Raw genomic sequence first — 20,000 nt, forward strand, 5'->3', positions numbered from 1 at the left:
CCCGATAAGCGCCTAATGCGTCCGTAATCGTGGTTAGACATCGTTCGAATCGTCTTCATCGCCATGTCGACGGTTTGCTTCGGATATCGCCACCGGTTTTGCCACAGAACCACGTCTGCAAACCCGCAAGGGCTCAGTTCGGGGTAGAGCCCGGGGGTCGAATGAGTCAGCCTAATTGCTGTACTAAAAACGCGACGTGACAATCAAATTAGTTCGTGATGGATCCGTGAACCATCCGGCGACAATCGCAAACACGCGGTAATTATGGTGATGTAGCGCGAGTGCGATCACGGTGGCCGAGTTCGGCGTTTAAATTAAATTTGACAGCGAACACGATTGCCAACACAGCCGAACGGCAGCCTGGGGGACACCGTTGATCGTTGGTCGCGCGCGTTATGCGACGGCCGTTTACATTTCTTTATTCTCGCGAATCCGATTGGATCGGTTGTTGAAAGGTGGCACGATCGTTCGCGGCACCCTCGGTTTTTATGTTATTTGCTTTATCAAATCGAAATAAAAACCGATAAAGTTGAGCGAAGCGCATTAGAAAGTTCTAAGTCACTTTCTAATCCCTTTTATGGGGCGGTGCATCGTTGCGGATAGGAAAATGTTTCTCATTTCGAAGAATCCATCCTGGCGCTAAAGACAACAGTGATCCAGCGATGGCAAGCAATAGCATTACAAAACCATTTTAGATTCTCCTTGAAAGCTTAAAAACGCAACTTTGCCACATTGGGAATCACCATCAATTGAAAGCGGCTCCGTTTTTCACGAAACTTTTCCCATCCGCTCCGGAGATTGTACGGGTGTGTGTGAGCGCGTTGCTTCAATAATGATGTCCTCAGTGGAAATTTAAAAGATTCCCTCGAGCATCAACCGAGCTGCTAGATACAGAGCAGCTCGGCTCTAAAACACTGATCAAACGAAATCTTTAAAGCATTCCTTGCGGCATCAACCAGCGCTGAGGGAGAGAAAAAGAGACATAGAGAGCATAGTCGAGTTGAAAATGTGGCAAAAAGAGCAATGGAAACTCTCGTAGATAAAAGTAGAACGTAATTCGCTTTTTTGTCTTCTCCCAAACCGACACCTTCGGGAATCGATTCGATGAAATTTAGCCCCGCGGGCCTTCCCTCACCGTTTTTCCAATGGAAACTCGCATCGAGCCGGTGATCGTTTGGAAATGATTCCAGCGGTTTTTTTTCTTGAGGGCTTTCGCGACGCGATGTGCGCCTTCGCGGGAGAAGGAGGAAAACGCACAACCACGGCCCATTTCCCAAGCCGGTTCTTTGCGATATTTTCCGTCGGTGGCAGAACAGTTCGAACTGAAAGCGGCATTTTTATGGTTCTTTGTACTTTACGAGATGCATTTGCTGGTGTACTGGCTGCTTGCTAACCCGTGAATGGGTAGCCCATTCTTTCCATTCTCGTTACCAGCTTCATTCGAGCGTGAAAGATTTCTTATCGAACGTGTTTCAGTGAATTTGTGGTTTAAATATTGATCTGATATTGGTATTTTGTAAAAAGTAAATTTAAATGAAGTCTATGTTTAAAAAAAAATCAGTTTTTGGTGTCATGTGACGTCTCTGTGCTACTTAAATTACGTAGAAAATACTTTTTAAAGACCTTGATAACTTGCACATCATGCCGATGATGATGATGAAGATGAGGAACAGGAGTTCGTGCTGGGTCGACGCTCATTCGCCAACGGCACACCGTAAAACGAGAAACACAGGATGTGAAATGTACCGCTGCAGTTTTAAATTGAATCACGACAATGCAATAAAAACCGAGCGGAAACTGAATAAAAATGTCCATTAGCTGGTGGCGTCGCCTGGGGTGGGCTTCCACTTGGCCAACGGCGACTGTGGCTGGCTGGGCTGAAAATTTCCTGTTGCACTCTAGATGTCTCTCTTCATTTCGGTGCAGTAGGTAATATTGAAGCAAGCATTTTATCATCGCAACGCATTGTGTGCCCAGAACCCACTTCCGGTTGAAATGAGCATCGTTTTAAGCAAATTGTGCCGCTTTATGCTTTTGTTTTCGAATTTTCTGTCGAAGTTTATGAGGGGCATTCATGAATAATTTTTGGACACTGCTTTTATCTGTTTGTCCTCCGATTTCTGGGTTGTTATTTGAATCTTTGGTGATATAATGTTCAAACTCAACTTTTTCTTTCTCCAAATGTTCTCCCTTTAGCCTCTAGAAGTGCTCTACCTTCGACGGCACCATAAAATCATTCCTTTTCCGGGCCTTCGCCAACTTCCGGACATTAAATATCTTTTGCAGTTCTCCGAACAACCTCTAGCAGAGGTTTAAAATTTGAATTTTACGACCAAACGATCCCTACGCATCCAATACTTATCGGTCCTTCTGCGAGGACAGTGCGCCTTTTTTGGCTCTCGCTCCTCCTACACGAGGCGAACAGAAAAAGGATTTTCCCAAGGAAACGGGACCGATGGGGAATTCGATAGCAAGGTAAATGTAAAGTACATCCGATTTCCGTAGTACTCCCACTCCGTGCACTGGCCTGGCTCTGCTGTCTGAGTGATTCTGGTTTGAGGCCGGTGGTCTCAGTATGGTATGACCTGTCGAGGGACCAGCGAGAGATCGTATCGTCCAAAATTTGATTTGTAACGGTTACTGGCTTCCCGGAGGAATAAAGCCCAATCAATGGCCACCGTAGGATGTGCCATAATAGGATTACAAAGTTTCTCCACCAACTCTAAAGTTCACCAGCAGCAGCAGCTGGAGCACCAGGAGCACGTTCGCCAGCAGGTGGAGGTCTCTGGCTCTTTGCTCCCGAATAAAAATCGAAAACAAATCCAGGGAGCGACCAGCAGCATACGTGTCTAGCGTGTTCAGTTCCGCTTCTTCACAGGCACACGAGAAGATGCTCTCCTCCAAAAACCAAAACTCCAAAGCCACCGAAGGGTCGTAACTCAATCATCATAAGTCGGTGGCCGATGCCACCAAAAGTTTGAGCATACGGTTCCCGGGCGCCCACGACCAAAAACATAAGCACGTTGCCGGAGTCCTCTTCAGCTCAATTGAGGAGGATAACCATGTACATGTTTGGCATTTTTGGACCCCAAAGAAGAACACATGCACTATTATGATTAGTTTTGAATAGTCAAACATTATGATTTTATTTCGTTTGGCGCAAGAAGCTCAATCAAAAGAATTTTTCAGGACAAGCAGTAGCTCACATTCTAATTGGAACATTTCTCGATTTCTCCCTTTTTCTTTCTTGCAACAAACTACCTAATGTGACTAACAATAATCGAATCTAATGCCCAAAGCTACCTTTATAAAAAAGCACAGACCAGTTACGGCTTTCCGCTGAATCATTCCCGTTCCGATCCTATTCGCCTGTCAGCGTTGATTAACAATGTCTGAAATTGGGTTCCGCTACAATTAGTTTTGTTCCTGAATGAATAGATAACAAACAGTGGGGTTATCCCCCGGCCCAAAAAACACCCTGCGTCGAGCGGAAGAAGTGGCCATTCGTCTGACTAAGCGTTTTTTCGGATCAACCGGTCCGGTTCCGAGGGTAGAGGACCAAAAGATTGCAATCATTGAACGATTCATTGTGTGCCTGTGAGTGTCTGTATCTGTGATCAGCGGCGCTGCGCATAAACAAATAAACACATCATAAATCAACGAGCAAAAAGCTTTTTGCATTATCGAATACCAATACTGCTTAAAAATGTAATCAAAAACGTTCCCGTCTCCACTGTGTTCGCGTGACCGCACGTCTGGGTCCCCGTGGTCCGTGGTCCGTGGGATACCGCCCGATATCGAGCTACCGGGTACCGTGTTACCCCAAGGAGATCCCATGATGGCCGGAGCCGGCGGATAGGCAGTACCTTACCGGGCCACGCGTACCGTTCGATGATGGGAAAGGGACGACAATCAATTAAGCACATGAACGCGGCGTAAGCGATTTCCATTCAATATTCATAAATTCACGGAAAGAAGAAAAGAATGTTTCCCTTTTTTTGTTGCTTTTGCCCTTTCTCCACCTTACACACTGTAGGATGGTGTTTGAAATCAAAATACAGAAGAAGGATGAACGAACCAAAGGGGGGGGGGGAGGGGGAAGGAACGCTTAACGCAACATAAGACAACCCCGTATTGGGGTGGCGCAGTGTCGCTCGTACACCCTGTGGATGGTTTTGTGGAAAAGGAAAAAAGTGGGCAAAAAAAGAAAGAAAAGAAATGAGTTTCTCATCCAAATTTGACAACCCCAAATACTAGCAGCCTCGGCCTCCGCTCCGCTCCGAACAGGATTGCCTGATAAATTGAACCAAAAATCGAAACGTCTTTCGACGCCGCTACCTTCCATGCGCTTCGTTGCGCGAGTGGAGATGGCAGGAGTGGCAGACGGAAGGGCACCAGTGGCCCCGGAACCGAGCTTACCGGTTAAGCATGATGATGATATTGATGGTCTTCATAAACGCCAGCAGCAGTCGCGACCGGTGCTGTTGGTGGATGTCGATGATGATGATGATGGTGGTGATGCTGATGCTGAGCCTGCCGACGATGGTGATGTGGGCTGTAGGGCAGCTCTCCATCCATATGTCCCAGTGGGAGTTTTACTTCACCATTGTTTCGTGTGAAAGCGGCGAATCCTCTTGGTCTAGGCGGCCTCTTTTCGATGGAGGCTCGTCTCGATGTTTTCTGTTTTTTTCCTTTGGTTTTCCGCCATTTTTTTCCCTCGCTTCTTTTCCGTGGCCATCACCATCATCATCGAGGGAGCTGTTCGGTTTACGAGCTAATTAGGGGTAATGGAGTGCAGAAAATAGGTTTAATTAAGCAGAATCCGATCGCCTGGATTGATCCCCTTTGGTACTCTTGGAAGTCGGCCAACCGCAAACCCTCTCGTCGTCGTAGTCGTCGTCGTCGTCGCGATCACCTCGAGCATGAGCTCGAGCGTCTGATTAGGATGACCTTGGGCTGCCATTCAGATCGGTATTCAAATGCATAAGCCTATGGTGTGCCCCTGTCCATGGATTAAGGATCATAATGAGGCCGATTTCATCTCGATTTGTCGTTGCTCTGGCCCGTGGCGTTCGATCGATCGGTAATTAATTGGAAAACTTTTGTCATTCTCGCGCCCGCCCGCCCGCCCGCCACATCCCCTGGTGATGCCATCAAATCTTCGATGCCATCAACACCCAGATGCTAGCGTGTGTCTGTGTCTGAGTGTGCACAAGTGCACGAACGAGTGGCGTGCCAGTCGCTCCAATCGGCCTCGATCGTCAGTTTGACGACAGCTGTGTCGTGTGGCACGTGCATTCGAAAGCATGACGACTGTCGTGGCAGTCGTGACCGACTGGCCTCCCGCGAGGTTTTCCCTTCCAGCCGACCCCGTTCTGTGGAGCCAAAAATAAAAGCCCTTCAGCCCCCATCCCGCCACTCTGCTGGCCTCGATTCAGAACGGTTTCCGGATTTTCTTTGGCAGACGCTTGGCGCACCTGTGTCCACAATACCAGGCCGTAGGCTGGAGGACATTTCAATCGATTCGCCCTTGACCCGATTCGTCCGTTCGCCCTTTTCGTTTTTGGTTTCGGTAGCACCAGCAGGGGGAGGCTGGTGCACGCTAGGTGGTAAGTCTACAGTCTTAGTTCGCCATTTTCGTGCTCCACGACGACGACGACGACGAAAAGGCACGATGAGGCTCCATTATTACATCCCGTTTGAAGGGCAAAAGTTCATCGAAAAAAGGGGAGAAGTGAAAACCGTATACACCGGGATTATGTTCATACACGACGACGACGAAGACGACGACATTGGTCGCTATGCTGGGCGTGGAAACGTATTGTTTGGCCCGGATTGAGAACCCGTCCCCGACGTATGTGCCGCATCTAGATGTTTTTGTTTTTCAGTTTTCGTGGCTGAATGGATAGCGATAACGAATGGCAGGTGAAAAAATCATTATTATTAGAGCATGTTTGCGGACTATGCTTTCTGCTTTCAACTATGCTTTCAGTTCATTCGTTTTTCGTCAAAGAAAAAATGAAAATGCATGAAATTTTTCACCAAATCCTACATATAAAAATAAATAAATGTGTTAAACCTTTACTAAGATTAAAAAAAAGTCTTTTTCAGCATTTTTTCTTAGCTTAATAAAAGAATATAAAGAAATAGGGTACCTTTACAAATTGATGTTCTGTTTTCAACTGTTTCTAAAACGAACTACTCTTAGATGAATTAAAATTGAATCAGGCATAGGCATTGGAAAATCGAAAGAAGGACACAGATTTGAAAATGTAACAACATCTAGCAACATGGTGAAAGGCCTCCTGATTTAACCAACCACCAACCACGTCCAAATGTTTATGCTCGTTGCTAATCACCGAATCCCACAGCACACGTCAACGAGCGCAACGCGAAACCATAACCACCGCACCACCAAAACGGTTAACCAAACAATTATGCTTTGGCGAGTGGCGAGTGGCCACCGATTACGATGCATACGGCAACCCTTTTCTCTGGGTGCATTTGGTTTGCGGTAGCCGCCAATTAAGCGCTGTTAGTAAACCACAATGCACCTCAAGCGCCCCAGATTGTTTATTTTATCCTCGTCTTCTCCATTATCCTTGTCCCGATCGGCACAACCAAAGATCGACGCAAACCAACCCCACCGCCCAGTTTGTTTGTAAATCTGACAACCCGGGATGAATGTACTTCCAGGGGAGGTTGCATGCAAAGATACCGACCAGCAAGCCAGGGCACCGTCGGATGCACCGCGAGTACCTTTAAAACGAACAACGCCAGCATAAACAACATTTTCAAGCAAGCTCTATGTGCATCCTTGAGTCCGATCCTGGTGGTGCTCACATTACCCCCCGTGTAAACGATAGTTACGCCCCCAAACCACATACATACAGTGCCGATAATGAACACACAAACTGTCTGGCTGGCTGTCAAATGCCCTCCTTCAAGGTTGTACTTTCACGGTTTCACGGATTGTGGTTTAGTACCAAGTGTATTCAAGGGGGTGGTTGGGGTGCCACCATTTCTCTCATGTTTACAACGGAAGCACACATGCAACCATCGTTCGTATCGTTCGCATCGGTGCAAAATGAAGCAGACCAGGACCAGGAGGACCATCGTCTTCTTTCCGGTGGAAATTTCCTCAACTCTGCGCTGCACCGTTGTCCGGTGCCCGTGTCACTGGTGTGTGTACACGGAAACCGAACCGTCCATCGTCTTCGAATGCACCCGGGCGTGGAGCTGTCAATCGAACAGCAACCGTTTAGCATTAGCCTTCACACGTTCACACCACGCGGGCAGTTGGTCGGCTCGGTGGCGTCAGTGGAACGTGTGGTTCACGCCAACCGAACCAATTGAACCAGCAAATCGTTGCCACCATTCCAAGACGCCACCGTGTCCCTCCCCTCCCATCCAGCAACTCATAATTCGCCATCGCTCCGCTTACAGAGCGCGTTGAGCACGTGCAACGGACTGAAAGTGAACGGAATGGTTTCGCGCGTAATGAAGCGATTACCGTAACCACGACGCCCCAGCCGCCGACCGACTGGCTGGCTGACTGAATGTGCCCGGTGAGAAAACGGAAACGATACCTTTTGTTGATTTCAAGTGTGTTTCCGTCGTCGCCGCACGTCGTAGGTTGCCGTCACACCGAGTTTATCACACCGAGATCACCGCCGGTGGAGAAGATGGAAGTGCTTCTGCTTTACGACTCTGTAACTGCGGGCAATTTGCTTTAATGTTTGTATCGAGCCAACCCCTTATCCGGCTCGGCACGGTCCTTTTTTTCGCTCCGGGTCGAACGTGATGCTAATGAACGATCATGGCGGCGCGGCCATGTGATAACGCGTGATGATGACGGTGCCGCCCAAGCGGTCTCGACCGTGAAGGTTCACATTTTTTCTCTGTCCAATAAATTTATGACATCCGCTAGTGGCAACCGTGCGTACGAGTGTGTGCGCGCACGCGAGCCACAAAATGACATCAATGAATACTAAAAAGGATGACATTATTGCTGCTGCTACCAGAAGAACTGTTGCCATCGGTCAGACGATACGTGATGCAGCTGCAACATGAGCCAGCGGTCCGATTGGTGATGACAAAGTGATACAGCACGCGCGCCCTCCACTGTCCAGTGACAGGCAACCATGGAACGAACGGAGTGAAAATGAATAAATCTTTCCCTGAAAGGAGCACCTGAACGCCCTGGCTCGTGTGTGAGTAGACGGCTGATTTGAATTCAATTTCCTTTTTCTGTCGCTCGGCACCGACTCGCCCAAAGATGCAACTCGCCACATCATGTCGCTTTACGCCGTCATCGTCGTCGAGAACACTGGCACTGGTTGTCAACCAACACGGCCACATTTACTCACACGACCGAACGAGCGAGCGAGCCAGGCGATTGTGCAGTGAGCACAGTAGCACCGGACAAAGCGATAGATATTGTCTATGCGCAGCATTATGTAACGGCCGGCGAACACGCGCCAGCTCACCATTCACCAAGCCCGCGGCCCCTGGACTGGTCATCGGTCCGTGCACACGATGCAACCGAGTTGCAGCGGATGTCGCTGGCACGATGGTGGTGATGATGAGTTGGGGTCGGTTGGGCACACAACGATAGCCGGTTGTTATCTGTCCGCCGGCCGGTCACTCGACACGGATAGATGGACGGACGGACAGACGGACGGAAGCCGTGTGACAAAGTTCAAAGTGTCAACGGCGTCGGGAATGATAAGAATGCACAGAGTGAGCACGAGACACTGATGATGCATTATTTGTGCCGACAGGAATATGCATACCTCTCGTTAGCATACCTTTTTCGTTTGTTTCACCAGCAAAGCAGATGCTGCTTCTGTGTGCAAAGGATGACGGGAAGGCAGAAGATGCTAGGATGGGGATGACATTTAAGTTTAAAGTAAATTGTCATTTGTAAGCTATCATGTCGGTGATGAAAGAATGCTTTGTTGAATTGAAACTTAAATTAAAAAATACAATCTCATTCCTTCAGTGTCGGTGTTTGAACTATTTTCATCTCACTCGTAGCTGCGGTCACATTATTGGAATCCGTTACGACCTAGGACCGTCTGCTGAAGCTTCGACGACTGAACTCTGAAATATTTAATGAAAATACTTCACCGAACATGCCGACGCAACTGCTGCGTATTCAATGCAGGGCGACGATTCTAGGACATGCAGCAACAATGTCCCGTTCACTACCTTTGCTAGCACTGCGAACCAACCACGAAGAACCTTCCTGAAGCAGCAGATTGCTGTTGCGAGAGGAACTAGAACTGGTCGGTCGGTCGGTGACAAACTGTCGCACTGTCACAGCGTCCGGATGCTGCCTGCAGTTGCACCATTCCCTGGCCGCTCTTCCTCTCCTTCTGTCGCTCTTCCTGCATTGAAATACTGCAACCCCTGAGGTGCAACTGTCCGGCCACCATCACCGGGAACAACGAATGAGCAGCCTGGAGGGGGCGATAATTTCATGGAAATTATTTATAGCGATATGCAACGGAATCGCTACAGTGCGCACTCACCGATCGCGCGTGCCCGCACACACTCAGACAGGGCCAGTAAGAGAGATGAAGATAATCTGCATCGCGGATGCCACATTTGCATTGCTGATACTGTGAGGAGTCCAGGGGGAGTAGGGCGGATGGCGCTGTACCGTGCCGATAATGAATCGCTTCCAAATGTCATCCGGAATGGAGCGGCATCGAGTGGTAGTGGCTGCGCTGGAGTGCATTCATCGTGAGAATCAACTGGCCGCTGTAACGGTCGCTTTAACGCTTGTTCTGGCTTGCGAACGACTGCAGCAGAGGATTAAAATCCCATTTTTCTACTCGAGGAAATGTCAATCCGTGAATGGTGTTTTGCAAATACAAACAACGGCATTAAAGATGCCGATAATGCCAGGGGATGGGTTCCACTTGTAAGGTTCGTGTGAGTGCCAGTATGGAAGTTATGAATGGTCCATTATGATTCAGATGTCCAACCCACCAACAAACCAAGCGTCCAAGTTCTCCGTAGACCAGCAGGAACGTTCGTTGGAAACGCTTTCGCAGCTCCGCGGGTTCGCCAAAAACCATTCTAATGACAACAATCGCACGCGATTGATGAGCGGCGATGCTTCGGGGATGATCAGTGACCGCACAGCATGCACTGCACTGCACTGCAGGTGTCGTGCACTGTCGTTGCAACAACAAAGTTCAAGGTTATTCCCGGCACGCTCACTCTACCATTGCAATGGAGCATCTTCTTACTTCTCTCGAAGCTCACCGGTGATGGTGATGATGATCGACAGTGGCACTCGTTCACGACTCGTGGCCCATCACTTTGCCTCTTAATTGGAGCGATCGTTTCATTCCTCTCATCAATCCCGATCCCGAGTTGACATTTCGAAACGACACTTGCACTCGGACCCGAACGAAATGGATACTTCCCGTCCGATTGCCGTCACGGAAGGTGTATCCACCACACGCTTTAATGTGTTTTTCTTTCCTCGTTCTCCCCCTGAGGGGGACAGTCGCTTCCCTAGAGGTGGGACTACGGCGTTCCACTGGACGGCCAATAGAGATCGCGATTGATTGGCACAAATTGACAACCGGAGCACCGGCAGCCACAGCATGTTCGCGTGCCGGACTCCAGGACCGCGTAGAGCGAGTGGACGGAATGAATAAATTGAATTCCGTAGCAGAGATGGAGGAGCGCAGTTCCGGTCGGTGTGGCCACCCTTTTTGTACCACGCATCACTCCAAACCACTCGCGTGCCATCGAGCGCGCGATTCTGATTTGCACTTGCTCTCCTGGGACGCGTTGATTGAAATTAATTAAGTTATGTTGGGTTGGAGTGTGACACGTCGCTGGATGCTGCTGGAAAGGGTGCTGCTAATGCTCCAAGATGCACGCAATGTTACCCAGTGACACAGAAGCCACAACCGTGCGACCTTGGCCCTTTTTGGTGGACTGAAGGGGTACTCTGAGATGTACTGGTAAGAAGTTGCACCACAATGGAGATGTACTCGGAGTCCCAAAAGACAATTCAGTCTATCAGCTGTCACGTTAAGAGAGTAACATCATGTGCTCTAGATGTCATTACATTTGCGGCCATTGTAAATTCAGGCATTACTCTCTTATACCACACCTTCTTTGTGTTGCTGCATCTTATTGTACTTTTAACCAACCGAAAGGATAACAATGAAAGTAAAAAGGGTTTCTGCAAACTCATTCGCGCGCAAGGCTTTGCGTCCGAGAACAAAGGACTTTCCAAACGCAACTTCTTCAGAAAGAGTGAGAAAGAAAGCATCAAATCTCCCATACCGTTGAGTGATGGATCGAATCAATCAATGATTAACTCGACGAGAGATTGATCAACTCGCTGATTGATTGATGGAAAGCGGGCAAAATAATACGAGACACATACACTCACTCCCTACAGCACCCTCTCTGGAAATGCCTCGAAAGGATTCGCATTTTATGGCCACAATTTCGAACATGAACAACACTCGGTTCCGGTGTCACGCTCGGAACAACCCACTTCGAGCACGTACGAGCGGAACGGAGCATGCCTTTCCTCCCTTGGGAGCACTGGTGAACGTCTTCGATTGGTTTTCGATATCAATAGCACTCCGTGGTGCAGGCGGAGGAGTGAGGAGGAAGAGTGTCACAGGAATGTGTGTGCGCTCGCGGGGGTAGTAACGTAGCGCAGACTACTCACATTCCAAAGATGTCATATCATCAGGCTTTGCTTTGGACTTTGGCCGGGCGAAAGGAAACTTACAATTCATCCTGACAGCTCTTGGTATGTCTTGGCTGAGGTGAGAACGGACGGAACCGCAAGAGCGCGGGCTCAGTTAGGTGAGTCGATAGGGATGGGTGTTGCGGGGAGGAATGGAGAATAATTTAATTAAAATGCATTACCCGTTAACGAACGAACGAAGCACTCTTTGCCCCTCCTTCCAACCGGCACACCGCCAGCTGGTGGTCTGTGCTTCATCATCTTGGAAGAGTTCTCCCACCTCCCAGGCGAGTGTCGAGAAGATGCATCCATCTCTGTCAATGAGATTAAATCTAATTAATTGCAACCGAGGACCGGGTATTCACTCGAGAAGCACGCTCCTCCAGAAGCTCCCTCAAGGGAGCAAGATCGTTTCTTCTTCGTGGCGCCTAGGACAGGAATGTCGAACGAACTCACCGCACTACCCCAGCACCCTCTCCCGTGGCTCAAGCAGTTCATAAACTACGCGACCGATTGTCTCGGATGATGTGCGCGTGTTAAGCGCATCCCCCATTTCCCCTTTTATTGTGGGGTGGCTTGGCGGGTCTTTGTGTGCACGAAATGGCCACGAATTCAGGCGGGCAAGTGCACGCCACGAGCGCAACATTGTTGCTAATTAGCTCGTGCAAGATGACACTCGCTGATGATTGCGTTCTGCAAACCCAAAGACCGTTTAACATAATCGCAATCGTAGCAGGCGAACGGGAAGCGGGTTGCTGTGGATGTTTATTCGTCAAAACAATCACCCCTTGCAACGTAAAGTTCGTTTTTACATGCCGCAAGTACAACGACACCAACAGCTCTGGACACGGTCAATCAGCAAGCTCGTGCTCTGAGTGTGCTTGTGGCCGTGAGAGCCCGTAGCCTACTGTGACTGCACCGTGCGGCGGATTTGTTTATGTTTCCATTATTACGACTCTTTTTGTTCCCCGTAGCCATTTTTAAGTGGACTTGGGCGCACGTGCGCACGTGGAATTGCAGTAAACGAGCGCACGATTGAGATAGCGCTGCGTGTATGTCACTCCCCGCCTCCCGCGGGAGGGTGTATGCGATTTGTTTATCCACAGTGCTACCGTAGACGCCGTCCATCCACTGTAGTGGTTCATTGTTTCGCGGCCCTTTTTGTTGTGCTTGAGCAAGCAAGCTGGCAAGCAAGAGATGTTTGTTCCGAGTCACGCTGGTTATTACGATTATTTGTTCCTTCATTTATCTCCTTTTAGATGGTGCATTTACTAGAACATTTCGAGAAGAAGGCGTGTGATACCCGTTTGAGGACCACAAGCATTAAAATGTGAATCGTTTTCGATTAGTTCTCTCACCACGTCGTCTCAGCAATGACCTTTTTCCGTAGCCAATTGAATTTGGTATGTTGTAGAATAGCTCTAAAGTGTTGCCTTACAATATTGAATAACATGTAATTCTCTAGCACTCAAAAGATACGTACTTCTTCCGATAGCAGCTATCAATTGGCATGTACAAAAGCTACAGTCCGTTGCAGTAACTACCTCCATTGAATCTACGATCCGTTCTGCTACCGTAGATGCTTCTGCAAGTCCTCACACAGACGAGCATTCCCGGAACCCAAAAAAGGATCGAATCGATCCGTCCAAAGTTCTATCGACCATACGATGCACAATATGCATCCGGTACTCGAACAGGGCTCATTTGAGTAGCCTCGTGTACCTGGAATGCCCTGGCTTCACTCCAAAGAGACGGTATTTTCGCTTTTTTTAAAGTATCCTTTCACAAAAGACTCGCATCACGGTCCATCCGACGGGTTGGCGATCGAAATTCAAATGGCAAGAGTTTCACGTTCTCGGTCCACTGAATGCTACTGCGCTGGGCGATACTGTCTGGCATGTCTTTCACAGTACCACGATGCCGGGGATTCCACACATGAAAGCAGTTCTTTTTTCCATGTCGATTTTTTGCCTCATTTTTACGCTGGCCAACGAAAAGCTCCCGGAACAAGCCATCACGGATTATCACGGCGTCAGTGGTACGGCGGTCGACAGACAGAAACAGAGAGAGAGAGAGAGAGAGAGAGAGAGATTCAAATTTCCCATAAAGGACCAGCCCGGATCGTTCGCACTAGGCACCTTAGACGTGATGCCCCAAGTGGGTACAAAGCCGCCGGTAATCTCCGCCAATCCCGTTCGTGGTTCGTCCGCTTGGTATTCCGTCCTCAATATCGCGCTCTTTCTCTCTCTCTCTCTCTCTCTCTCTCTCTCTCTCTCTCTCTCTCTCTCTCGCTATTTTTGCCTCTACTTCTGTCTAGAGCACAGATGACAACCGATGAGTCACGGTTTCAACATTCGTCCGAGACCGCAGGACATCAAAGCTGGGAGGCTTCTCCAAAATCCTGTCTGTGCGGACAAGTGTGAACAGCACTCGAGGCGAGGTCCCGTACGCTAACACACACTACACATTACTACACGTGTTTTTTGATGTTTTGTTCCGTCGCTCAATCGGACTAAGCGAAGGAATGAGAGGCAATAACGAAAGAAACAACTTTGTGCAGCAGCAACAGCAGCAAGAGTTATGCATTAAAAGATGAGACAAGCTAATATTCCAGCCTTCACCAAGTCTGCCGCAGACGGACTAAGTTCTTTCAAAGTTTATTAAAGCTAGGCAGCGTGTTCGTGCCATCTTTCGTGAGCTCCCCTTCTCGTCATACCCCCTTGGGAAAATGGCCGTATTTGCATGTGCTCAAACTAGGGCGAACCCCAGCATGACAAACAACACCACAGGGTGCACCCGGACTTTTGGGGAGTCAGAAGAAGGGCGAAAGCGCTTCCAGTGATTGTTTGGAGGGGTTTGGGCTGTGTTTATGTAGCGTTTGTTCGTTCGTTCAGTGTGTTTTGTTTGCATACTCCCTTCCCTCATTTCAATCCGGCGCCCAACTGTTCGAGAGCAAATTTGTCACCCGTTTAAACAAAGTTCAGCCCTCGAAAACTCGGTTGTGTACTACAAATGATTCGACAGCAGCAGCGCGCTGATGCTCTGGTGAGTGGTTTCAGATTGTGTGCTCAGGGTGTGCGGAACTTTGGCTTATGTCAACACCGTATGCTTCCCACTTTCAGCCAATCGAGAGAACGCAGAAGATCAGAAGTTTGATGCTCGAATTTTCACAAGTGTAGATAGTAACTGGGAAATCCGAGAAATCGTTAATCGACTTTCAAATGAGTGGAACGGATGGGAGATTTAACAATTCCAGAATCAAACAATGAATGATGACTACAACTAGGACTACAAATCAACAATATGATTTTTACCAATATCGCCAAAATGAAACTAATTCCCTTGCTATTAATACTTCACAATTAAAATAAGCTTCACGTCCTGGTCACAATCACACCACAGCATGGTAAATAGAAGCTAAAAGCAGACACAAAAAAGAGAACAAACCAAACAACTCTGCATTATTCAGCCTACGCTGGTACTCACTCCGGGCATCAAAGGCAAATGCATGTTGTTAGCAATAAATCTTCATTATTTGTGCTACACTACACACGCACGCACACAAACAGCGTGCATGCTCACCTACCGGGCTCAGCTACTGATTACAACCGAAGCTGTTTTGATTTGTTTTTTATAGCCCCGAGCGGACAGACGCTACGGGCTCTGTTACCCTTTTGAAGAGTCAGAGTTTCGTTTCGGTAACAGCACTGGTCCGCTGGTGAGGCCGACCTGCCGATCCATGATGGACTCGGTCGATGCTCGAGAGTGCTATTTTCAACCAAGGGGCCAACGGAAAAGAGACCAACGGAACGGGACGGAAGCGTTAACGTGAGTGGCGGAAATGGAACCAATGCTCTCACAGCTCATTATTACGTGACCAACTGCGACCGGGACTGGCTTTCCCTGGTCTTACAAATCGATACACGATACATTGCTATTGCAATTCTAATTTGTAGCATTCGAAACCATTCGAAGGACTGGTGGCTCGGTGGCATTGCAGTCTGCGTCTGTGTCTGGGCAACCAAAACTGGAAGCAATCGATCACTTTCATAGGAAATCATTTGTATGCCACAGCAGTGACTAGACGTGCAACTACCAAAGTCAAGCCAATGTCAAACTCATTCAGAGTATCTGCATTTGTTGTTCAGTCGAATATGCTTTGGAATTTTTATTAGGGCGTTTAGGTGAATGATTCTTGATGAAACAAAAGAATTAAGAATCTGGTATGCTGGTTTACTTAAAAACTCAAGAACCATTCTTCTGTATCGTGGAATTTTGTGCGATTTGGTAAGCGCTAAACCAGTTTTGCAAATTCCTCGGTGAAACGCACAATCCAACCGGTCAACGTCTTAAAAAGACATGCCTGGCGCTAATTATAGCAGGCTTCAATAACTTTCAAACTGGTAAAACGTGCTCCGCTAACGCCGCGTTCTCATGCGATCGTCGATTCATTTTGCCCATAAAAACCCCGGCATACCGAACGGCTGAGCGACGACACTGGCCAGCAACGATGCCAATGGTGGAATCAGAACGAATTTGTTTCACAAGAATGTGGACCATTCTCAACTAGACGGCGGGAGCGAACTAAAGCAAAACCAACCCTTCTTCCACCCCTTGCTCCAGCGAACCATCGCCGAAAAGGTGTCGTTGAAATAAGTTCACTCCAAGCGCCTCCATTTCGGGCGTTCGTGGCCTTCAAGGCGAGCAGAGGCCCCGAGCCTTAATTAATTTGGAATAAACGTAAAACGCAACCCCAGCAGCGCATGGAAGCTGGTGTGTTTTGCGCACCACGAAAATCTCTGACCGCTCCCGGTGAAGGTCGTTCGTCGCTGTGGCCTTGGCAGTTCGACGCCAGTGGCCACTGGGAAGGTTATGACATTCGAGCCATTCGGGGCTACCCTTTTACTAGATGATTTGTCCTTTGTCCTTGTTTAACATTGAACCGAATATTTTCGTCGTCGCAAGCTCAACCAAATAATCAACCGGTTGTGCTTTCGGAAATGTTGTGTTCCCTTTGCGTTCGGCTTCACTTTGCGTTTGATTTTCGCTCGCGCTGCTGTCTATTTGAGTAGCTCCTAGCTTTGCCGGGGGGCTTTTCAGGCATGAATCGCTAATTAAGATCCTTCCGGAAAACTTACACCAATCAGCAACCACCAACGGCAACGCTCACTGAATCTCAACTCTGTAGCCATTTCTCTTTCCACGTTGGTTGACAGCCGGAACGGAATGTTTCGCATTTCGCGAAGCGGAACATCAAGAAACACTCGGTGTCACTGATTGATGCCATTCATTACAGTGTCTCGCTCAAGTACCGTTTGTTCGTAGAATAGCTCACAGAAGAAACTGGTTCAGTTTGCAACGGACAAAAATGAAACCATTTCAAATGGAAGAAAGCCCTTACGAATGTTAATAATTTGTCGTTGAAATAATATTGTAAGAATAGTAAATAGAATCTGATGTTAACATAGAATTTGAAGAGCAAAAAAATGCATTAAATGCAATATTCCATCATGGTTATTGATTTAATAAAATCAAATCTCTCATACCTTGCCAACTAACTCAAATTATTCCGTAAAAGCCGGATCAGCAGGACTAGTGAACGAATATTTGAAAATTGCTAATCCCGGATCAATCCATACGCAATTTCGAAGGAGGATTTGGTTTGAATTGATGAAATTGTATTCAGAAATGCAAAAATCCAATCCCAACAAGTTGCTTTTCAGTCGAAATCCATGTTCACGAACTCCAATCTACATATTCCGTTACGATCACATCCGTGAGCCGCTCCATGATAGTTCGGGCAGGTCGCTTGTCAATTCGAGACGAATCCTTATGTAGCGCAGAGAAACTAGATGCAAAGTGAGCCATCCGGTTGTCATAGTACTTTGTTTTCGAAGCATTCCGCTGTGAAGCTGCCGTTCAATCATACAATTTCAATCGATAGAATGGATAGAAATCCGCTTGCAACCGCAATGCTGACACGAAGAACTGTTTGCAATGCAGACTGATTTACGGAAAGCCAGTAGGATGATTGAATTGCCACAACTGATCCGAACGATTATTTGTGGGAATTGATATCGTTGCTAACCAGCGAACATCATAACGACGCGTTGTGCTGCTCTATAACGCGCCGAATTATTGAATTATTGAACGTCCTGCTTCGATTGGTTTTGGCCGATAATGAAACTTCAATCAATGGGTATGGGCAAGCGGCGGTCAGTCCGAGTGTCATCGACGTTGACGATGAGTCCGTTGACAATCAGATTAAACGAGAAAGGAAAGATAAAACCCGCTAACCGGTTGATGCTATCAGTTTCATCAATTTTGTCTCATTATCGGACATTAAGACCCTACATTACGGTACAGCAGTTCGTCCTGCTAGTGACGCCCGTACGACTAGGATATCAGTAGTATGACCGATGGTGTCCGTTTTGGTGCACAGTTTAGCTGGATGTTGTGGATAGTTGGCCAAAAATAATATTCATACCATTCTCCTGTTCCGACAAAAAAATGTGTAACAGTCTGATTGAATTCCTATATGATTCCAGGTTCTATAGCAAAACTATATAATCTTTTCTATCAAATTCGATGAAAAATGGATCAATATATGGTCAGCATTCTGGGCGATGCGTCGTCCAGTGTGCGTCCAGTAAAACGGAAAATCATCCAGCACAACGAGGTGGGACCGTCGTACCGCAGCTTCTATCACTAGCATTACATTTTCATGCCTCCAACACCCTGATGGTTCCTTCCTGCTTATCGTCCATTTACCGGATATCAACAAAGGACACCCTTTTTCGAGGAGGGTATCGCCGTCAGCATTGCACCTAACCATCACGTAGGTCAAGGGATTCTCGATTTTGTCAACGTTCGTGGAAGGTTAAAGGATCGCTAGGCAAGCGAACTGAGTGAGGTGCCATTGAAACGTGGGATCAAAAAGAACACTCGATGGACGGGGGAACGTCAAAAACTGGGGAACAGGATGACGGTGTTAAGATACCCGATACATCTGTGCTATGAAGATCGTTAACGAGGCTCCCATTTAGATGTCACGCCAAAGATACCGTCAAACCGGTCCGGATGTGAGCATGATACTACCCAAGGGCGAACAAGAGCGGAGTGTGGTTGCAAATCATTAAGTGGATTATTGTTTTACATTTCACTTCTCTCCGGTCGGCTACTGATGGCGTCGATTTTCGGGCATGGCCACCTTTGGTGTATTGTTAGAAGGATACTTCTGCGAAACGAAATCCAAGCTGCCCCGAGGCAGTGACTGTCGATAAACACAGGAACCCGACCGGAAATTCGTTATTGGACCATTTTACGCTCATCCTCCGGGTGGGCATTCCTAAACCGGACTAAACCAAACCAACAATCACCAACATTTGTCACCCCAGGTAAGTGTAGAGTTAGCTGTTGTGTTCGCATTAGCATGATTCCGGCTTAGATTACCTTTCCTGCCAAAGTTGGCTTAAGTAGCTTGGCGAAAGAAGAGACGGAGGACGTTCGCTGCGTATTGAATAGCTTGTCTTACAGCAATGGTTTTGTTTAGGCAGAACGTTTAATTTGATTAAATTAGAAACTCAATTTCCCGTAAGTAAACAAATGAAATGCATAATTAATTCACGATTTCAATGAACCGTTATGCGGTATGTAGGATATTAACGTTGGTGTGGGAAATTGATCGGTTGGTTTGCCTTATACCACCTAAAATGGCTGGAATCCATTCAAATCCGTTTCATTCAAATTCCAACTCATCAACACAAATCCCTGTTCATGGAATGTGTTTGTTCAATATATATTATTCATCGTTTGGGTGAGCTCATTGCATGCTCAATCGAACACAAACTGCTGGAATTCATTAATTCCAAGCCACGAAATACTCTCTCTCTCTTCGGTGTTAATTATGAACGTTATCATTGCAAAGGCTCATTGAAATGTCTGTGCGTAAGTTAGAATGTATGTAAGCTAACGGCACCCGCTAACGGCATAATATTGATGTTTCGCATAAGAGAGCCTTCTATGCACGAAGGATTACCCTTCAGCTGGTCTGCATTCGTTTGTTGGTCCATAAACATAACGTTTGCCATAACGCTCAATTCAATCCGATTCGACCGTAAAACTGACACAAATTAATTAAGAGACAAACAAAAAACCAACAACCTACAATCGGATTACGGATTTATTCGAGCCATCCCGTTGCACTTTTCATCTAGCTCCTTTTTTGTTTTTCGTTTTCCCATTAGAACATTTTACTGCGGTC

General features: G+C 47.5%; 1 protein-coding gene across 5 annotated transcripts in view; it reads right to left on the reverse strand.

The window, feature by feature from the left end:
- The window catches only part of LOC126581584 (octopamine receptor beta-2R-like), a 79,461-nt gene that overhangs the window by 29,277 nt on the left and 30,184 nt on the right, over window positions 1–20,000 (reverse strand). The gene's annotated exons all lie outside the window — the stretch shown is intronic.

This window comes from Anopheles aquasalis, chromosome 2 (assembly GCF_943734665.1).
Source record: "Anopheles aquasalis chromosome 2, idAnoAquaMG_Q_19, whole genome shotgun sequence".
Classification (NCBI taxonomy): Eukaryota; Metazoa; Arthropoda; class Insecta; order Diptera; family Culicidae; genus Anopheles; species Anopheles aquasalis.